Source organism: Diceros bicornis, unplaced genomic scaffold (genome assembly GCF_020826845.1).
Source record: "Diceros bicornis minor isolate mBicDic1 unplaced genomic scaffold, mDicBic1.mat.cur scaffold_230_ctg1, whole genome shotgun sequence".
NCBI lineage: Eukaryota > Metazoa > Chordata > Mammalia > Perissodactyla > Rhinocerotidae > Diceros > Diceros bicornis.
Window position 1 is genome coordinate 396,072 of NW_026691113.1, and position 20,289 is coordinate 416,360.

Here is a 20,289-nt window from a genome sequence, read left to right on the forward strand (position 1 = left end):
ACACAATCTACTCCTCAAGTCTCGTTACCAAGAGCTGATTTCTTCCCTCATCGAATCTTTTCTTCCTTCTTCTTATATTGTTAAATTATTTTAAGTTAAATTTCGCTGGGTTTTCTCTCCCATACATTTAAAATTATTCCTTACTGATTCTTAGATGGAGACTATGATTTCAGTGAGTTACAATGAGAAATGAAGGAGTTCAGGGGTGATAACTGTGGACCTGAGAAATTTAAATGATGGCATCGGGCATGGTCCATGATCTTCAGGACAGCCATATGATAAGCCACATGATAATCAGAATTTTTAAGACAAGGTACTGTTAGGTTTTATGGTTTGAGTGAGAACAAAGGGAGAGGCCTACAATTGACACACAGTTTACCAACAGCAGAGAACCCTCCCTCACCTCTTCCAGCTCCTGGTGGTTCCTGCTTCCCTGCCTTGTGGCAGCAGATCTCCAATCTCTGCCTACGTCTTTCACATGATCTTCTTCCCTCCATGTCTCTGTGTCCTCATCTCTTCTTATAAGGATGCCAGTCACTGAATTGAGGGCCCACTCGTTTAATCTTCTCAGCAATCCTGGAGGTAGATACTGTTGTTATCCTCATTTTATAGGGAGCCTCAGAGGGGTAAGTTAACTTGTCTAAGACTGTACAGCTAGGCAGAGGCAAAAATCAAACCCTGACCATTTGGCCCCAGCAGCCATACTGTTAGCCATCTTGCTGCACTGCCTTATAAGTGAGCATGGGTGAAAGGCTCTTCAAAAGTTGGGAGGAATTCCTGATCAGATAAAAACATCCTAGCTACATCATGTGAAATATTTCAATTATTTATTTAGATTCTGCATTTTTATCTAACTCTGGGAGCTAGTGAAATGGTCTCCCTTAGTGCTGTAATATTCCAGCTGAATCAGGTGAGCCATGAAAAGCAGAGTGCCCATCTCTAAACTGCTCACATTTCCAATAAAAGGAGCATCCATTTGAGTTGGCTTTTTTGGAGAGAAGAAATACCTTCAAGCTCCACTGAAGAAAACTTCAAGCAAGAAGACAGATGTGTGCCTAGTGTGCAGTGGCTTTGGCTGTGGATTTGAGCCATGTCAGGAGAGGTGGTGGAGCTGTGAGCGGAAGAAGCCCCACGGCAGGAGAGGCACCAGACGAAGACACCCCAGCGTTACACGGTGGGAAGTGTTCCATCCTGAGAGGACAGCCTGCAGGTCCCAGGATCTGAGTAGTATTCATAAGACCAAGGCAGCCACTGTAGAGCCCAGGCTTATCTCCAAGGGGTGAAGTGACCCGTGTTCTGGAGGGGACACCTGGTTAAAATAAACATCCTGGCAAGGGGAAAGGAGTCATAAGACTATCCTGAAGTGCCCATATTTAAAGAGGAAATGACTTAGGTTGGAATTGCCAGGAAGCAGATCCTGAGACAAGGATTTGAGTATAAGTAGTTTATGTAGGAGGTGGTCCCAAAAATCCCAGATAGAGGAGAGAGGAAAGTGACAGGGCCGATAAAGAGTGTGACTGAGTAGGTTACCTCTGTGAGCAGCTGGAGCTCAGTCCCCTTGGAAGACTGTAGAACATGCCTCAGAGTTATTGCACACGGGGGTGGGAAAGGGAGGCGTTTACCGTTCCCCTCCCGTCTGTCACTGACTGAGTGTTGTGCCTGGCTCCACTTCTGGCAGCTGCACAGCAGCGAGGGAAGTGCTCCGGCCAGGAGGCATGGGTGCTTGTAGGAGGACACTGTGGGCATGTACTGGGGTGGTGAGGGCCTCAGGGATATGGGCCTGGCCCTGTCATACTCGCTACAGGAAAGAACAGTAGGGGAAGGGGGTGAAGGAGTTGGGTTCTTACTTAAAGTTGTCTGTATAAGCCTCAGTTTCTTACCCTTGCTAGCCCACAGTGCTTCCTTCACCAACAGTCCCCTTGAATCACTGCTCAGTTATACACAGTGCACAAGAATCTCCCTAATGTGGGGCTCTGAGCGGTTGCCCAGGTTTCTAATACCAAGCCATTGTGCCTTCATGGGGATGGTGACCCCTCAGCTCTGCCATCCTCAAAGATGTGACTTCATTTGACCCAGAGCGACGACAAGTCGAAAGGTAGTCTCTCTGTGTTCAGCTGGACCTCTTTTATCTTAATAGCTTTTAATTCATGTGTGTTTCTATTCAGAAAACAATTAGAAATTAAACTGAATACACAAACAGTTTTTCAAGTCCTGGCCCTAAAACTAGATCTGCAGGCCTGTTTTCAGGAGAGGGTAGTAACTGCTCTTCTCTCCAGGCTCGCTAGACCATGAGCTCCCGTGGGGCAGGGCCCAGGGCCCCTTCCCCTGCTACACCTGGTGAGTGAGAATGGCCCGCTGACTTCAAAGAGGGAGAGGAGACAGCTGTTCTCTTTGAGCCAGGTGTGCATGCCTCCCATTTCACATGGAGTTAGAGGGCAAATGAAGTTTGAACTCTCCACATCCTGCTTCCTTTTAGGGGTGCCTTCCAGGTGGGTAGTGGGGAATGTGGCTCAGATTTACAGCTAACACTTACATTGGTCTTACTGTGTTTCAGGTACTAAGGTCTTTATATATGTGTGTATATAAATATTTATAAATATACACACAAACATAAACATATACACACTCTCATTGCAACAACCTTACAAAGTAAGAACTATTTTTGTACCCATTTTACAGATTAAGAAACAGAGGCCAAAGAAGTTAGGTAACTTGTTCCCAGGTCACACAACTGGTCGGTAGAAGAGCAAATCTCAGCAGACGGGTTCAGAGCCTTAATTAATAAATATATCTACTCACTTTTCAGTTACTGGAAGAAAGATTTCACTTAGGAAAATGATGAGAGGGAGCCTTTCTTTAAGGGATTTAGCTTCTCTCGTAGTCAAGAAAGAAAATAACAATAAAGTCTTACCTTTTGTGGAAATGTTTGGCTACCCAACTATCGTTCCTTTCGCCTTCTCTGTGGTGAAATTATGGGACAAGTGTGTTAGGTGTCAAGGCTCTTACAAGCGAGAAAGCTGTGTTCATACATATAGGTGCACATCTTACAGTGGAGTGATGGGGAAGAGAGGAAAAGTGAACGAGAATGGGAAAAGGAAACATAAGTCGATTTTGCATGAGGCAGATAAATTTTGTGAGTAACAGTTTCTTTTCTCCTTTTGATAGTACAAGGGATTACAGAAGCCTCCACAGGAGAACAAATATTGATTTCTTGTTCTTTAGAAGACTTTCCAAATTTTGTGTACTTATGTTTTATGAAATACTGTATTAGTAGAAAAGGACAGCCTGCTTCATATAGTCTGAAAAAAAATGTTAGTTGCCTAGAACTTTTTTTGGAAAGGAATCTAGCAATAACCATCACAGTTAATAGCCATATATACTTTATCCCAGCAATCCAACTTTTGGTAATCTATGCTCTAGGAATAGAAGCTCTAGTTAATTTAATAATGTTAATATAGTGAAAAAAAATTAAATATATGAGGAAGGAATGGACAGGTGGTTAATCCATTTTAGGAAAAAGGAGCCTGCCTGTGGATGAGATTGCTTTTTTAATTGTGGTAGAGTATGAGTTGCTTTTATCTTTACTCAGGTCTCTCAGAATTAGAAAATGGAGTTGGTGTTCTGTCTCTCTGTGGTAATTCTTTAGTGAACAGGGAACTCTAAGAGACATAGTTATATCCTGAGTCACCCTATTTGGGAATTTCCGAGCAGATACAGGGCATATTAAACTGTATTATAAAAGAATGAGCAGTTACCTTGATATTCTCAGACACTTGTTAAGCTTCTGTTCTTTACTTGAAACCAAGACTTAACTTGTATTGTTTTGATGAAGGCAGTTGCTTTGGCCTAGAGGTATTGGGGAAAATGTTGAACAAAAAATGTTCCATCATTTTTTGAAAATCACCTACTGGTACAATTTAGGAATGCTGAATTTCTCCTGAAGCTTCTGTCTGCTTTTCTACTCTTCCCATTTACCCTACAGGGACTTGGTTTTATTTATCAGGTACAAGTTCCATTTAGAGTCTATTTTAGTAGATCTGGTTTTGTACTGGTTGTATTTAGTAAGAAATTAGACATAGACTTCAGATTCATTATTAGGGATTTTTATTTATTTTTTCCAAAAAGCTATGGTTCAGTAACACAATTTGAGTTTAAATGATTCAGTTTTGAGAATTGTAGCATAAGAAATGGGCACTGGAGTGCTTGTGTCTGGGTTTGAATCCTGTGACAGAGAGCAAATTGTTCAACCTTGCTAAATCTTGTAAGAGTGGGGATAATAATAATGGTTGTTTTGAAGATTAAAAAAGGTAATAGATATCTGCTTGACATCTGGTAAGTGCTTGACAAATGTTCACTGATCTTGTCACCACCACTCTTACCACTGTCACCATCATCACCATCTTTGTTCTCCACTAGGTTAGCCATACTTTGGTCCTGGCTTCTTGCCGCTGATCTAGGATAGTGGAGAGGCCAGCTCTGGGGATAGAGAGGCTAGCTATGAATTAAAGAAATGGGAGGTAAAGCCCCATGGTGGTAACAACTTGTAATATATTGATTTTATAGTGATTTATCCTACAAAATAACTTAGAATACATCCTTTGAAGCCTCAATTTAATGGCTCCATTTTAAAATTTAGATAGTTCCAATGACTATTGGATTTAATGGCCAGAGACATCTCTTTGTGGCCTCAGTTGAGAAAATTTGGTTGTGTCTATAATCTATCACAGTGGCAAAAAGGAAAGAACAGTTACAAATCACATTGGTGTGGTGTCTTAGTTGGCTCAGGCTGCCATAACAAAATACTACAAACTGGGTGGCTTAAACAACAGAAATGTATTTTCTCCCTCTTCTGGAGGCTGGAAGTCCAAGAGCATGGTGCCAGCAGGGTTGGTTTCTGGTGAGGCCTCTCTCCTTGTGTTGCATGTGGCCACCCTCCTCTGTGTCCTCATATGGCCTCTCCTCTGTGCCTGTGCGTGGAGAGAGAGCGATCTCTGCTGTCTCTTCCTCTTCTAAGGACACCAGTCCTATCAGATTAGGGCTCCACCCTTATGACCTCATTTAACCTTAATGACCTCCCTAAAGGCCCTGTCACATTGGGGATTGGAGCTTCACCATAAGAATTTGGGGCCAGCACAATTCAGTTTATAACACATGGTAAAGTAAAATAATTCCTTCAGGATTGTTATATGTGTTTTTATTAAGGGATATTTTTGAAATCTTCTTAATGTAATTTAAGGACTTGTTTATGTGGAAACTAAAAAGTGATAATTATACTGTGTGAAAAGCTGAAAATTTAGTCTGACAGCTCTGTTTCCATTCTACATTCACCTTGATGCTTCCCAATTCCCTTGTCTGGGGAAAAAATATATTAAGAAAAAATTAAAATTTCCTCAGCATATTGTAAAACGAAGTATAACAAATATTTTTTCAAAGTACAGTAGTGGTCAAGATCCTCTTGCTTTGAAAATTCCGGTTAGTAATTATTAACCGAGACATCATTACAATAATTCTAAACTTGCTGATATCTCCTTATATATGTCCCCTCTTTTCCTCCAGCAAAGAGGAATGCCTGATTGAAGAAGTTACCTTCTGTTCCTTAATAAGTATTTTCAGTTGTCTTTGTTTGCTTTGCTATCACTTTCCCCAACTCTCAATATTTTTTAAGAAATTGCAGATGGGTAACTGTGACAGGAAAAGGAAGAACTGAACTAAAATCTTTGATTATAGATTTACCTCAAGCACTCAACTACAGAAAGTAATAGGAAGGCGTAAAAAAGTTGATCATTATGTCAGATCCTTAAATTCTGATACACGGTCCTTCTTTCGGCAATAACATCTGTCTCTCAAAAACTTGTCAATTCCTACTATTATTCTAGTGTCAACAATAATGTGAAACGCGACGTTCTCTCTTCAGCTTCCCTGGTTCAGAAACTGCTTTGAGAAGACACATAATTATGTTCAGAATTTTAAGATTCAAGACCACCCTATTTCCTGTTGCTAAGCACACAAACTGACCGACTATTTTAAAAAAGAAAAGAGACGCCTGTCTTTGTGCCTGTTCTCGGCAAGTGGGAAATCTGCCAACCTGCAAAAGCCCAGCTTGTATTTTGCTAGAGCCAATACTTTACTTTGCAAATGTTGAGCCCGTTCAAATGTAGCATTACCTTATGGTGAGCAGGAGTTAATTTTTGCAGATTTCTTGTACATTTTTTGTTATAAAAGTTTAAAGTATTGCTGGTGGGAATGTAAAATGGTACAGCCACTTTGGAAAACAGTTTGGCAGTTTCTCAGAATGTTCAACATAGTTACCATATGACCCAGCAACTCCACACCTAGGTATATACTCAAGAGAGGTAAAAACATATGCACACAAAATCTTATGTGCAAATTTCAAAGCAGCAGTATTCATAACAGCCAAAAAGTGGAAACAACTCAAATGTCCATCATCTGATAAATGGATGAACAAAATGTGGTATATCCATGCAATGGAATATTATTTGGCCGTTAAACGGAAGTACTTATAACTGCTACAGCATGGATAAACCTTGAAAACGTTATGCTGAGTGAAAAAAGCCAGTCAGGGGCTGGCCCAGTGGTGTAGCGCTTAAGTACACGCGCTCTGCTTTGGCGGCGCCGGGTTCGCAGGTTTGGATCCCAGGCACAGACCTATGCACTGCTCATCAAGCCATGCTATGGTGGCATCCCATATACAAAACAGAGGAAGATGGGGACAGATGTTAACTCAGGGCTAATCTTCCTCAGCAAAAAGAGGAAGATTGGCAACAGATGTTAGCTCAGGGCCGATCTTCCTCACCAAAAAAAAGAAAAAGAAAAAAGCCACTCAAAAAAGACCACCTATTACACCTATTGTATAATTTTATTGATAAGAAATGTCCAGAAGAGGCAAATCTTTAGAGACAGAAGGTAAGTGGTTGCTAGGGCTGGAGGTTGGGGAGGATGGGGAGTGATTGCTAAAGGGTATGGAGTTTCTTTCTGGAATGATGAAAATGTTCTAAAATTGATTGTGGTGATAGTGGCACAGCTTTGTGAATAAACTAAAAAACTGCTAAACTATATAGTTTAAAAAGATGAATTGTATGATCTGTGAATTATGTCTCAATAAAACTGTTTTTAACAGTTTAAATTAAGTTAAATTTGTTAAATTGGAAAAAAAAAAGCCAAGAAGACAATGTTCATTTTCCTGGCATAATCCTGTACAAACAGATTTTGGGTAATTTCTTTTTCCTGTGTTTAGATTGATCTTTACATAGGTATAAGCATACTGAATATATAATTTTTTTTTTCATTTACCATATTTAAGCATTTCCCTTGATGTGACATAGTCTTCATTTGCCTCATTTTTATGACTTCCTAGTCTTGCCTGTTTTGTTGTCATATAGGTCGCTTCCAACTTTTCATGATTATAAATAATGCTGCAAATGAACTTGTTTGTCCACGTAGCTTTTTTTTTCTGTTAGGTTTATTTCCTTACAATGTTTCCATGTAGAATTATAGAATCAAAGGCAACAAGGATATTTAGGACCCTTAATGTCTGACTCTTTTCCAAGAGGATTCTGCCTGTTTATTCTGCTACCAAGAATGCAAGAGCTTCTGTTTTACCTATCATTCATCAATACTGGGGGTTATAATTTTTTAAGTGAACTTTTCATTCCAGAATAATTTTAGGTTTGCAGAAAAGCTGCAAAGATAATATCAAGATTTCCCTTGAATCCCTTACTCAGTGTCCGCCATTGTTAACCTCTTACATTATAGTGCCACACTTGTCAAATCTAAGAAACCAACATAGGTACATCACTATTGACTAAACTCCAGACTTTATTCAGATTTCACCAGTTTTTCTATTAATGCCTCTTTGCTGTTCCAGGACCCAGTCCAGGATTGAGTGTTATAATTTTAATTTTAAAAAATTTAATGTAATGGGTATAAAATGATATTACATTATTGTCAGTCTTGTTTTTTGTTTTTTTAAGCCAAGTTTTTAAGGGAATATTTCTAACTATTTTGTTTGATAGGAGAAAGATTGGAAGTTAATTTCCCTCCCAATAAACTTAGTTTATCAGAGCTGGCCCGGTGGCACAAGCGGTTAAGTGCGCGCGCTCCGCTGCAGTGGCCCGGGGTTCGCTGGTTCGGACCCCGGGCGCGCACCGACGCACAGCTTCTCAAGCCGTGCTGTGGCAGCGTCCCATATAAAGTGGAGGAGGATGGGCATGGACGTTAGCCCAGGGCCAGTCTTCCTCAGCAAAAAGAGGAGGATTGGCAGACGTTAACTCAGGGCCCATCTTCCTCACAAAAGAAAAAAAAAAACTTACTTTATGAAAGTATTATTCCTGTCACTTAAAAACTAGAAACACACTTCTGTGGTCTTCCTGCCGAAAATGCATTACCGGAATGTAACGATGAGGAAACATCAGTCAAACACATATTGAGAGACAGTCTACAAAGTAGCCAGCCTATATTCTTAAAAAGATGTCAAGGTCAAGAATGACAAAGACAGACTGAGGAGCTGTTCCAGATTAAAAGAAATTTAAGAGACATGACCCTAGATTGGATCCTGAACCTGGAAAAAAGTTGGCTACAAAGGAGATTATTGGGCCAATTGACAAAATCTGAATGTGGACTGTGGAATGAAAAATAAGATTGTATCAATGTAAAATTTCCTGATTTTAATCATTGAACTCTGCTCATGAAAGAGAATGTCCCTGTGGACATTTGGAAATACATACTGAACTGTTTAGGGGGAGAGAAGGAAGATGTCTGTAACTTACCTTCAAATGGTTCAGGAAAAAATAGTATGCATATATATAAACATACTCACATGCATGTATGTAGAGGGAGAGAGAATGATAAAACAAATGGGGCAAAACATAAACAATTGTTAAATCCAGCTAAAGAGTATTAGGGAAGTTTCTTGTATGATTCTTGCAACTTTTCTGTAAGTTTGAAGTTATATCAAAATAAAAAGTTACCCCTCTCCCCCTCCAAAAAAGTAGAACTTTTTTCCCTATTGAGTCTCCTAAATAATTTTCTATTTATTCCTATTGGGTCTCAGCAGATCCTCAAATACAAGTTGCCTCTTTTGATCCTTATGGGGGAATAATGCACCAGACTGATTTTTATGCATAATTAAGGGTAATCTTTTTATAACTCCTGATTTATTACATGCCACTAAAATATAATGTTCTCATTAATTAGTGTATTACTAGAGTTTGTTGAGGACCCAGAGTTCCATATTCTAAAAAGTCTGGAATTCTTGGCAAAATGGCACTTAATAACTACTTGGTATCACAGAGAATTGTAACTTCTCCTGTTTTTAGGAAGTACCCACTGTTAACCGTGCTTTTTTGAATTGGTCATTGTTTTCAGTTCCTGTGGTTACGGAAGCGTTTACTGTAAGTTAAATCATGGTTTTGTGCTACTTTTGTTGATCGCACCGGTTACCGTTTAGACTGTTGTTGTTTCTCTCCAGTTCTTGGCTCTCTGCATTCTTTGTCCAGTGGAAATGGGCCTGGAGTCTTCTGCCTCTCTTAGTGGGTCAGAGGAGTTTGAGAACTACTGGTTGCAAGGAGTAACTCAAGGCACTTCCTTTGGCCCTCCCAGGTGGCTTTCTCATCTCTGAGACAGGCCTACACCTTTGCTTTATGTCTTGGCCTTTAACAGACCAACAAAGACGGAGGGACTGCTGTGTACTCCCTGAGCTGGGTTAGTAATTTCTCTGGTATTGGTTCATCAACACTCCCTAAATGGGTCTTGAAAGTGAAATATCCAAGGCCTTCCAAACTCACAAGTCTGGTCACTGATTTGCCTCAGGTCTTCACTAAATGACCGCTATTGTGTACCTACTCTGAGTCCTCACATGCAGCTAGCTGAAGCTCAAGCACAGTAGCACATCACTTGGAGCCATCTTTATAAATAACTTATTTTGAGAATAGGAAAAATGAAAGTAGTTGTTACATTAGGGTACTGGTAATAGGTGATTTTTGCCTGTTTTAAAATTTGTCTTTGTTATTATATCAGCTTTTCAATTACAAAAGGAATAGAAGACACATTGTATCACAAATACTGTTCATATTGATAAATCAGAATGTTGATTAATATAATTTTGCTAATTAAACCATATGGTATAATGGAAAACGCTTAGTAATGACGTAATGGCCTCTTTGGATGGTGAAATTGCAATATCCTATAAGGCAATCTTGACCCAACAATTTTATTTCTAGGAAGCTGTCCCACTAATATTCTCACGTTTGCAGATAGACATACACTCAAGGATATTGTTGCAGCATGGTTTGCAGTGGTAGATGGTGGGAAACAAACCAAGGTCCATCAAAATGAGACTGGTTAAATAAATTATGGTGCATCTATAGAACAGGATAATATGCAGCTGTTAAAATTGCAATATAGTCTCTTTGCCAGTCCAACAAGTAAGAAACTTAGAAGTCACCACTCCATCCTAACAAGTAAAAACACAAACAAACCAAAAAATCAGCAACTCTTCTTCAGTCTGTCAGAGAAGTGAGATCATAGGGCAGTCCACTACTCCTAAAATTGGAGGGACTGCCAGGTGCATAGAGAAATCACAACTTACCAGAACAGAGCTGAAACCTCTACAATAACCAGTGCTGAGGGAGAGAAACCTCAACTGTAACTGACAAATTGCTGGAGGCTCAGTGTAAATAGGTTCAAGAGATTAAAAACTCCAGGGGGACTAGTCATAGGGAGACTCCCCTCTTTTGTGAGTTTACAGGTCCTCACAGTGAACATCGGAGAAAAATTCCCTCATAATTCAGGTAGAGGAATGGGGAAAAGGAACCATTTTTGAAATGCACTAGAGCATTCTGTTCTTAGCAGTATCTGCCCTCAGGAGAAGCTATTTAACCAGAACCTAACTGATCTAGGGGAAGGGAAATACCCAACTCCAGAAGGCCCTAGGCTTCTATGTGGAGAAAAGGAAATAACCAATTCCAGCCCCTTCTAGCCTTGAACCTAAAATTGCTCTAAAAAGATGATGTCTTAAAAATCAATTGACTTAGATGCATGGATTTATTTCTGGACTCTCAGTTCTGTTTCATTCATCTGTATGTCTGTCCTTATACCAGTACAGACTAGAATTACTCTAGTTTTGTAGTAAGTTTTGAAATTGGGAAGTGTGAGTCCTCCAACTTTGCACTTCTTTGGAAGATTTTTTTGGCTATTCTAGGTCCCTTGTATTTCCACATGAATTTTAGTATCAGCTTGTCAATTTCTGCAAAAATGCCAGCTGGGATTTTGATAGAGATTGCTTTGAATCTGTAGATCAGTTTAGGAGTATTGTTGTCTTATCAATATTAAGTCTTACATTGCTTGTACACAGAATGTGTTTCCATTTGTTTAGGTCTTCTTTAATTTTTTTCTTCAATGTTTTATAGTTTTCAGTGTATTTGTCTTGCACTTCTTTGTTAAATTTATTCTGTTGTATTTTATTCTTTTTGATGCTATTGTAAATGAAATTGTTTTCTGATGTCAATTTCAGATTGTTTATTGCTAATGTATAGAAGTACATTATTTCTATTTATATATTGATCTTGTATCCTACAACCTTGCAGAACTTGTTTATTAGCTCTGTTTGTTCCTTGTGGAGTCCTTTATATAAGATCACGTTATCTTCAAATAGAGATAGATTTACAGTGATGCGTCACGTAACGATGGGGATATGTTTTGAGGAATGCATTGTTAGGCAATTTCAGTGTTGTGCGAACATCATAGAGTGTACTTACACAAATCTAGGTGGTATAGCCTACTACACACCTAGGCTATATGGTACTAGTCTTTTGGAACTACCGTCATATGTGCAGTCCGTCATTGACTGAAACATCATTATTCAGCACGTGACTACTTTTTCTTTTGCAGTTTAGATGCCTTTCGTTTCTTTTTCTTGTCATACTTCCTGGCTAGAATCTGCAGTACAGTGTTAAATAGAAGTGATGAGAGCAGACATTCTTGTGTTAATCTGAATCATAGGGAGAGAGCTTTCAATCTTTCACCGTTGACTATGATGTTAGCTGTGGGTTTTTCTTAGATGCATTTTATCAAGTTGAGGGAGTTCCCTTCTATTCCTAGTTTGTTGAGTGTTTTTTGCTTATCATGAACATGTTGGATTTTGTCAAATGCTTTTTCTGTGTCTATGGAGATAATTATTCAGAGGGATTGTCTTTTATTCTATTAATATGGTATATTACATTACTTGATTGTCATATGTTGAACCGACTTTGCATTGCTAGGATAAATCCTCCTTGATCATGGTGTATAATCCCTTTTATATGTTGCTGAATTTGGTTTGCTAGTATTTTATTGAAAATTTTTACATCTATATTCATAAGAAATATTGGTCTGTAATTTTCTTGTGACATCTTTGTCTAGTTTCAGTGTTAGGGACTGGCCTCATAGAATGAGTTGAGAAGTATTTCTTCCTCACCTGTTTTTGGAAGAGTTGATGAAGGATTAGTGTTAATTATTCTTTAAATGTCTGGTAGAATTCACCAGTGAAGCCTTTGGTCCTGGACTTTTCTTTAGGGGAAGTTTTTTGATTACTAATTCAATTGCTTAACTTGTTATAAGCCTATTTAGATTTTCTCTTTCTTCTTGAGTAGATTTTGTTAGTGTGTGTCCATCTAAGAGTTTGTCCAGTTCATCTAGGTTATCTAATTTGTTGGCATACAATTATTTTTAGTATGCCTTTATAATCTTTTTTATATCTGTAAGGTAGGTAACATAGTACCCATTTTCATTTCTGATTTACTTAGTAATTTAAATCTTCTCTCTATTTATTTATTTATTTATTTATTTATTTATTTGGTCAGTCTAGCTAAAGGTATCTCAATTTGTTGATCTTTTCAAAGAATCAACTTTTGGTTTTGTTGATTTTCTGTACTGCTTTTCTCTTCTCTAATTCATTTATTTCTGCCCTAATCTTTATAATTTTCTTCCTTCTGCTTGCTTTGGATTTAATTTGCTCTTCTTTTTCTAATTTCTTAACATGGAAGTTTAGGTTACTGATTTGAGTTCTTTCTTCTTTTTTGATATAGACACATACAGCTATGAATTTCCCTAGTCTAAGCACTGCTTCTGATAGGTTTTGGTATGTTGTGTTTTCCTTTTCATTCATCTCAAACTATCTTCTAATTTCCCTTGTGATTTTTTCTTTGACCCATTAATTATTTGAGTGTGTTTTTAAATTCCCACATATTTTTGAATTTGCCAAATTTCCTTCCTTTATTGATTTCTAATTTCATTCTATTGTCAGCAGAGTTCATACTTTCAATCCCTTTAAATTTATTGAGACTTCATTTATGGCCTAACATATAAAATGTTCCATGTGCAGTTGAGAAGAATATGTATTCTGCTGTTGGGTGGGTTGAGTCTTCTGTATATGTCTATTGGGTCTCATTGGTTTATAGTTGTTCAAGACCTCTGTTTCCTTATTGATCTTCTATCCAGTTGTTCTATCCATTATTGAATGTGGGGTATTGAAGTCTCCAACTACTATTGTTGAATTGTCTATTTCTCCTTTTAATTCTCTCAGTTTTCGCTGCAGGTATTTTAGGGCTTTGTTGTTAAGATATGTGTAGATATATAGATATAGGTATAGATATCTGTTTCTCATTGTTATAAATTTGTCATAAACTGATCCTTTTATCATTATAAAATGTCCTTTGTCTCAAGTAACAATTTTGTGTCTTAAAGTCTATTTTGTCTGATATTAATATAGCCGCTCTAGCTTTCTTTTGGTTACTGTTTGCATAGTGTATTTTTTCCATGAGGCTTTGTTCATATACCCTTTTCTGTCTCTTTGCTTGGAACCTCTTTGTGTCTTTGAATCTAAAATGAGTCTCTTTAGACAGCATATAGTTGGATCATGTTTTTTATCCATTCTACCAGTCTCTTACCTTAATGGTAGTATTTATTCCATTTAAACTTAATGTCATTATCGAAAAAGTAGGATTTGCATTTGCCATTTTGCTCTTTGTTTTCTATATATCTTTTTTTGTTCCTTTAATCCTCCATGCTGCCTTCTTTTGCACTAAATATATATTTTCTAGTATACCATTTTAAATCTCTGTCATTTATTTTGCTGTGGGTACCCTACTGTCATAATTAATATCTTAGCTTATAATAATCTAGTTTGGATTAATACCAATTTAATTTAAATAGCATACAAAAACTTTGCTCCTATATAGCTCCATTCTTTTCCCACTCCCTTGTGATGTTATTGTAATACAAACTATATCTTTATATCTTATATGCTACTCATCAACATAGATTTATAATTACTGCTTGATGCACTTGTCTTTTAAATTATATAGGAGAAGAAGAAGTTACAAACAAACAAAAAATATATTTATGCTTTGTTTTATATTTCCCAATGTAGTTACCCTTACTAGTGCTATTTATTTCTTACTATGAATGTGAGTTACTGTGTAGTGTCCTTTCATTTCAGCCTGAGGGATTCCCTGTAGTATTTCTTGTAAGGCGGGTATGGTAATGACAAATTTTCTCTGTTTTTGTTTAGCAAGGGATACCTCAATTTCTCCTTCATTTTTGAAGGAAAGTTTTGGTAGATATAGAATTCTTGATTGACAGTCTTTTTCTTTCAGCACTTTGAGTATGTTATCCTACTGCCTGCTGGCTTCCATGGTTTCTGATGAGACATCAACTGCTAATCTTATTGAGGATCCCTTATATATGAGGAGTCACTCCTCTGTTTTCACTTTCAAGATTCTCTCTTTTTCTTTGGCTTTCAATAGTTTGATTATGATGTATCTAGGTAAGGATCTCTGAGTTTATCATACTTGGACTTTGTTGAGTTTCTTTAAAGTGTAGATTAATGTTTTTCGTCAAATTTGGGAAGTTTTTGCCATTATTTCTTCAGAATTTCTTTCTGCACCTTTTTCTTTCTCTTCTCCTTCTGGGACTTTCATTGTGCCTATGCTGGTATGCTTGATGGTGTCCCACAGATCTCTCTCTGTTCATTTTCCTTCATTCTTTTTTCTTTCTTTTCCTCAGTCTGATAATCTCAATTGAGTTATATTCAAGTTTGTTGATACTTTCTTCTGCCTATTTATATCTGCTGCTGAACCCTTCTAGTGAATTTTTTATTCTGGTGATTGTACTTTTCAACTGCAGAATTTCTATTTGGTTCTTTTTTTTTTTTTTTTTAATAATTTCTATCTCTTTATTGATAATCTCTTTTTGGACATTGTTCTCATACTTTCCTTTATTTTTTTAGACATGATTTCCCTTAGTTCTTTGAACGTATTTAAAATAGCTAATTTAAAGCCTTTTTCTAGTAAGTCCAACATCTGGGCTTCCTCAGGGATAGTTTCTTTTGACTGCTTTTTTTTTTTTTCCTGTGTATGGGCTTTATTGTCTTGTTTTTTTTCATGTCTCATAATTTTTTGTTACAATTTGGACATTTGAAAATAATAAAATATGACAACTCTGAACATCTGATTCTCTTCCTCTCAGAGTTTGTTGTTGCTGTTTGTTTACTGACTTTCTGGACTAATTATGTAAAGTATTTTTTTGTCATGTGTGGTCACTGAAGGTTCTATTCACTTATTAGTGATCAGCTAATGATTAGACAGAGTTTTTTGAAATGCCTAAAACCAGTAAGTTTCACAGTCTTTGCCAAGGGGCTTTGAGTGTGTCTTCGGGCACACCTTCAGCCCTCATCCAGGCAGTTTACAATTCCACCTTGACCTTTGCTAAGTGCTTGCACAGAGCCTCAGGGTGAGCCTGAGGTGAGAGCTTAGGCCCTTCTCAGGACTTTTCCTGAGCATGCCCAAGGCCTGAGCGTGCAGGTGGCCATCTGGATTTCCAGGAGTGTGTTGGAGCTTTTCAAAGCCCCCTATGGACATCTTGTTAACCAGCTTTTCCTTTTAAGGTTTTTGGTTAGCCTGTTGTTTGCCCAACTGTTATCTACTGCCCAACTTTTATATACAGCCTTGATGTTAAACAATTGTCTCTGATTTTTTTTTTTTTTTTTGTGAGGGAGATCAGCCCTGAGCTAACATCTGATGCCAATCCTCCTCTTTTTTCTGAGGAAGACTGGCCCTGAGCTAACATCCGTGCTCATCTTCCTCCACTTTATATGGGACGCCGCCACAGCATGGCTCGACAAACAGTGCGTCAGTGCATGCTGGGGATCCGAACCGGCGAACCCTGGGCTGCCACAGCAGAGTGCGTGCACTTAACTGCCTGCGCCACTGGGCCGGCCCCTGTCTCTGATTATTTTTGACAAATATCCCCAAGGAGAAGGCTTTTTGCACTGTGTGAGCTCCAAGTCAAGTCAAATAAAGACAGTCTTGTGAGTGTAGCCTTCCAGGAAACCACCAGATAAGTCACGTAATGACAGTTCTCTGAGCATGGGGCGTTGAAGGAATTCCATCTCTTTTCCACTCCTTCCAGTAGCTGTTAGACTGCTGGGTTACAGGCTGTGGATTTTCAAAGTTACCGCAGACCTGAAGAGTGGGAAATGAGAATAGGACAAGTTAAAGCACCATAAAGTGTACTGTTCCTACCAAGATTCAGTTGTTTTTCTTGAGTAAATGCTCCCCTGATTGCTGCAAGCCTGTGGTTAATCTCCGGAATTCTAAGTTATTTTCCAGTGTCGAAGATGTTTTCCGGTGTCACTGTTTCTTTTATGAAACATAGAATTTTGAGAGGTTCTTATTCTACCATTTTCTCTGACATCTCTGTTCATTTGTTTTTAACATCAAAGTTGTTTCTTTTATTTTTTGGAATAGAAGAGATGGTATATTTGAAGAGAAGCAACACCTGATTCTGTTTCAGCTGTGTTTATGGCATTTTCTGTCTGAACATTTGGGCCTCAGTTTTTCCATATGCAGAAAAGGGGTGCAAATACGTCTCCCCATCTATTCTGTAGGGCTCTGTGAACTAAATGCTACTGTATATGTGGAGATGCTTTGGTCTCTTTGGAAGAAAAGCACTTAAATTCCTCAAGGCTTCAGGGTTGTTACTTCCAGTTCTGCTTCCCACTGCGTGTCCTTGATCAAGCCACTGAACCAATTGCTTCTGTTTCTTTTTCCACCTCTCCCCTCCCCTCTCTCTTTTCAAGGAAGAGACAATGTTCATTCTCCTGATAGACATGCCAGTAAATTTAAATTGCTTTAAATGTATTTAAAATTATTTGAAGATGTTCAGGAAAAACTGTTGTTGTTATTTGAGGTTGACTAGAAATTATGGCTGTTTGCACATATGCAGAATATTATAATGCAATCTTGAATGTGATTATTGGAGGGTTTTTTATATTACACATAATACCAGAAATAGAGTTTTGAAACCTCTGGTAGTCCTTTGTATGCATCTCTCTCTCTCCCTCTCCCTTTTTTTTTTTGCCATCAGGTACCTTCCTAGCTCCATCAAATCTGAGCATCTCTGAGGAAAGTGGCTAGAACTCACAGCTTTTTTTTTTGGCTTGTGCTAAAATATACATAACATAAAATTTACCATTTTAACCACATTTAAGTGTACAATTCAGTCGCGTTAAGTACATTCACATAGTTGTGCAATGTATGCATTTCTTTTTGAAAAATATAGATTCCATAGTTCCTTGACAATATTTGCTTTGTGAACCAACACTGTTTTTAAAATTAAAGAGTATGGACTATACCAGTTTTTTGCTCATTCATTTTGTAGGAAGCCATGAGTTTTATAAACATGGTAGCTGTTGATTTCAATGGTCATGCTTCCTTTACCTCATTTCATTTCTGAAAACAACCTAAACAACCTAATTGTTCATACACAATACATTTAACTCACGTCTCTTTTGGTGCTGCAGGTTGCAATGCAGGCAGGGATTAACTTGGGGACAGCTGTGTCAAGAGGATTGTATCAACCAGCAACAATCTTTATGGGCCGCCAAATGTCAGCCATCCCAAGCGCTGGAGATGTTAGTACAGAGCAGAAATCTCCCCAACCCACGAAGAACTTCAGAACAATTCCTGACCCACGTTCACAGCGACAGACAGCCAGAGCAGTGATGTGACAGACAGCTATGTAGTCTGCACTAATAGTGGCACACAGTGCTTAAATAAGTCTGACAAAATAGATGGAAGGACATCTCTTCAGATTGGTGAGAAAACGCCAGTGACAGCCAGCCCATTGTCTGAGGAGGAACAGACTCATTGCTTGGAGATAGGAAGCAACTCACGTCACGGCAAGAGTAATTTATCTGAAAGCAAAAAGTCTGCTGAACTCCATTCCCTGTTACGGGGAAGATTACGTCCAGGGAGCAGAACCACTGATTTAAAGTGTGACAGTTCCAGCAGATCAGGGGCATCAGAGGGAGAAATACTGACACGGGAACATATTGAAGTCAAGGAAGACAGTGCCAGACTACCAGTCGCTCCGATATCAGTCTCAGAATACTGTGCATCTGAAAGTAAGTGTTCTCAAGAGAAGCATTCTGCTCAGGAAGGTTTCTCAGGTGGGGTGAGAGGCTGATTTTTGTTGGTATTTAGTTTTTCTGGGTGGTAGTGGTCTTATGTAAGAACAAAGTGTACTCTCTAATTTTATCTTTTGTCAAAAAACAAAGTACAGTGGTGACTTTGCCAACAAATTCCATTCTAATGAATTCTTAAATATGTATGTGGAAATATTCTTACAAGCGAATTCTCTGATTTTTAAACTCATTGTTATATTTTTAATATATTTAATAAAATATTTTTAATGAGTTTTTAAATACTGTAATTAATCATGGATTGTTTCTACATGTTTTAACTGATGAATAATCCCACTCCGTGAGGTGGAACGTCTTACCTCGCTTCTCCCTGCACTTAGTGATCAGTAGTCTCTTCATATCCCCTCTTCCAGATCATCCTCCTCACGGGGACCCCGAGGCACAGAAGCCCTTCAGGAAAATGCAGCAACAGCAGGAAGAGGAAAGTCTGAGCAGCAGCAGTGACCTCACAGTTGCCGTAAGTGAAGATGGTCTGATTTTAGAGAGTCCAGAACCACAGCCAGATCCGAGTGACAAGATGGAGGGAGAAGATGGAATAGAGGCCTTAAAATTAATCCACTCTGAGCAAGAAAGAGGTGCCCTATCCACCGAAAAACATAATTGTATTTTGCAAACTCTAAGCTCTCCTGATTCAAAAAAAGAATCCTCCACTAACTCACCAACAAGAGAGTAAGCCATTGAATTTTTTTTTACTATTCTGTTTTTAATTATAGACATTTTTAGAGATCATTCCACTGGGAATGTATTGTCGAACACTCAGTCATGAATGTATAAGTTCCTTACTCATAAATAATCTCTTAGCAAAGGTCTAATTTGCTTTCTTTTCTTTTTTTATAAAATAGCTTTAAAAGTCTGAATATCATTGAAATCATGGTGATTTGCAGTTTATAATTATATCCAAACAATCCCTGGTTAATTCATAAGTCATTCCCCCCACCCCTACCCTCCAGCCTTTTAAGAAAACAAATCATTTTGAAGTTGTGGTAACACAGAAGGTGACAAACGGTTAAACTTACTAGGAATTCAGCTTTAGAGGCTAGGAACTTTGTATCTAATTAATTTGCTTAATCCTAATATCCCTTGCCCTGGTGTCATTTTTGTCATACGATTAAATATGAGTTAATAAGTTCTTCTAAGTGTATATCTAAGCCAGCTTTCCTTTTCTGAATGTAAATATGAGGACACTGGAATCTTTAATGTTAAATAGGAACAACATCAGTGTTATACATTTTGAGCACTTATTATAATATCCAACTCATGAAAGCTCATGTATAATTTTTTATTATTGATTGGAGGTACTAGGTGGAATTGTGTAGAAAACATGGAAACTGTTGAAAACCAATTCTGCAATGAAAAATAACTCTAATAGCATCAAATCTCTTTTAGGAGTGGAAGGAACCTACGTAACAAACTAAGGTAGATCTCGCCTTTTAAAAATGAGGAAATCAAGGCTAGGGGCATAGGAATGACACGGAGGCCGTTGGGGCAGACCTTCCATACAGCCTGCCTCCCCAACCCACATGGCACCACTAGAATTTTCTGTTACACTGTGATGCCATCACTCTTTCTTTCCAACAGTCCCAGCAACAGTGAAAAGCCAAGTGGGCATCCTTGTATATGAGGGGATATGTTCTCTTTTAGAGCAGCGTTGCACCTTTAATGTATTGCCTCTTACCATTCATTATCTACTTATGGTGAAAATTTTAATTTATAGTCTGATTGACTTTAAAGTGATGTTCAAGAAATATTTA

The 20,289-nt window shown here is 38.1% G+C and overlaps 1 long non-coding RNA gene and 1 pseudogene across 1 annotated transcript; one reads left to right on the forward strand and one right to left on the reverse strand.

Annotated features, from left to right (window-relative positions):
• Positions 1–446: 446 nt before the first annotated feature.
• On the reverse strand, positions 447–9,863 carry LOC131402691 (uncharacterized). Its single transcript, XR_009218900.1, has 3 exons — positions 9,804–9,863; positions 2,912–2,959; positions 447–576 (listed from the first exon to the last, which is right to left on the reverse strand). It is a non-coding gene; the product is annotated as an uncharacterized LOC131402691 (long non-coding RNA).
• A 306-nt stretch (positions 9,864–10,169) lies between these two features.
• Positions 10,170–19,001, forward strand: LOC131402701 (centrosomal protein kizuna-like; annotated as a pseudogene).
• Positions 19,002–20,289: the final 1,288 nt, after the last annotated feature.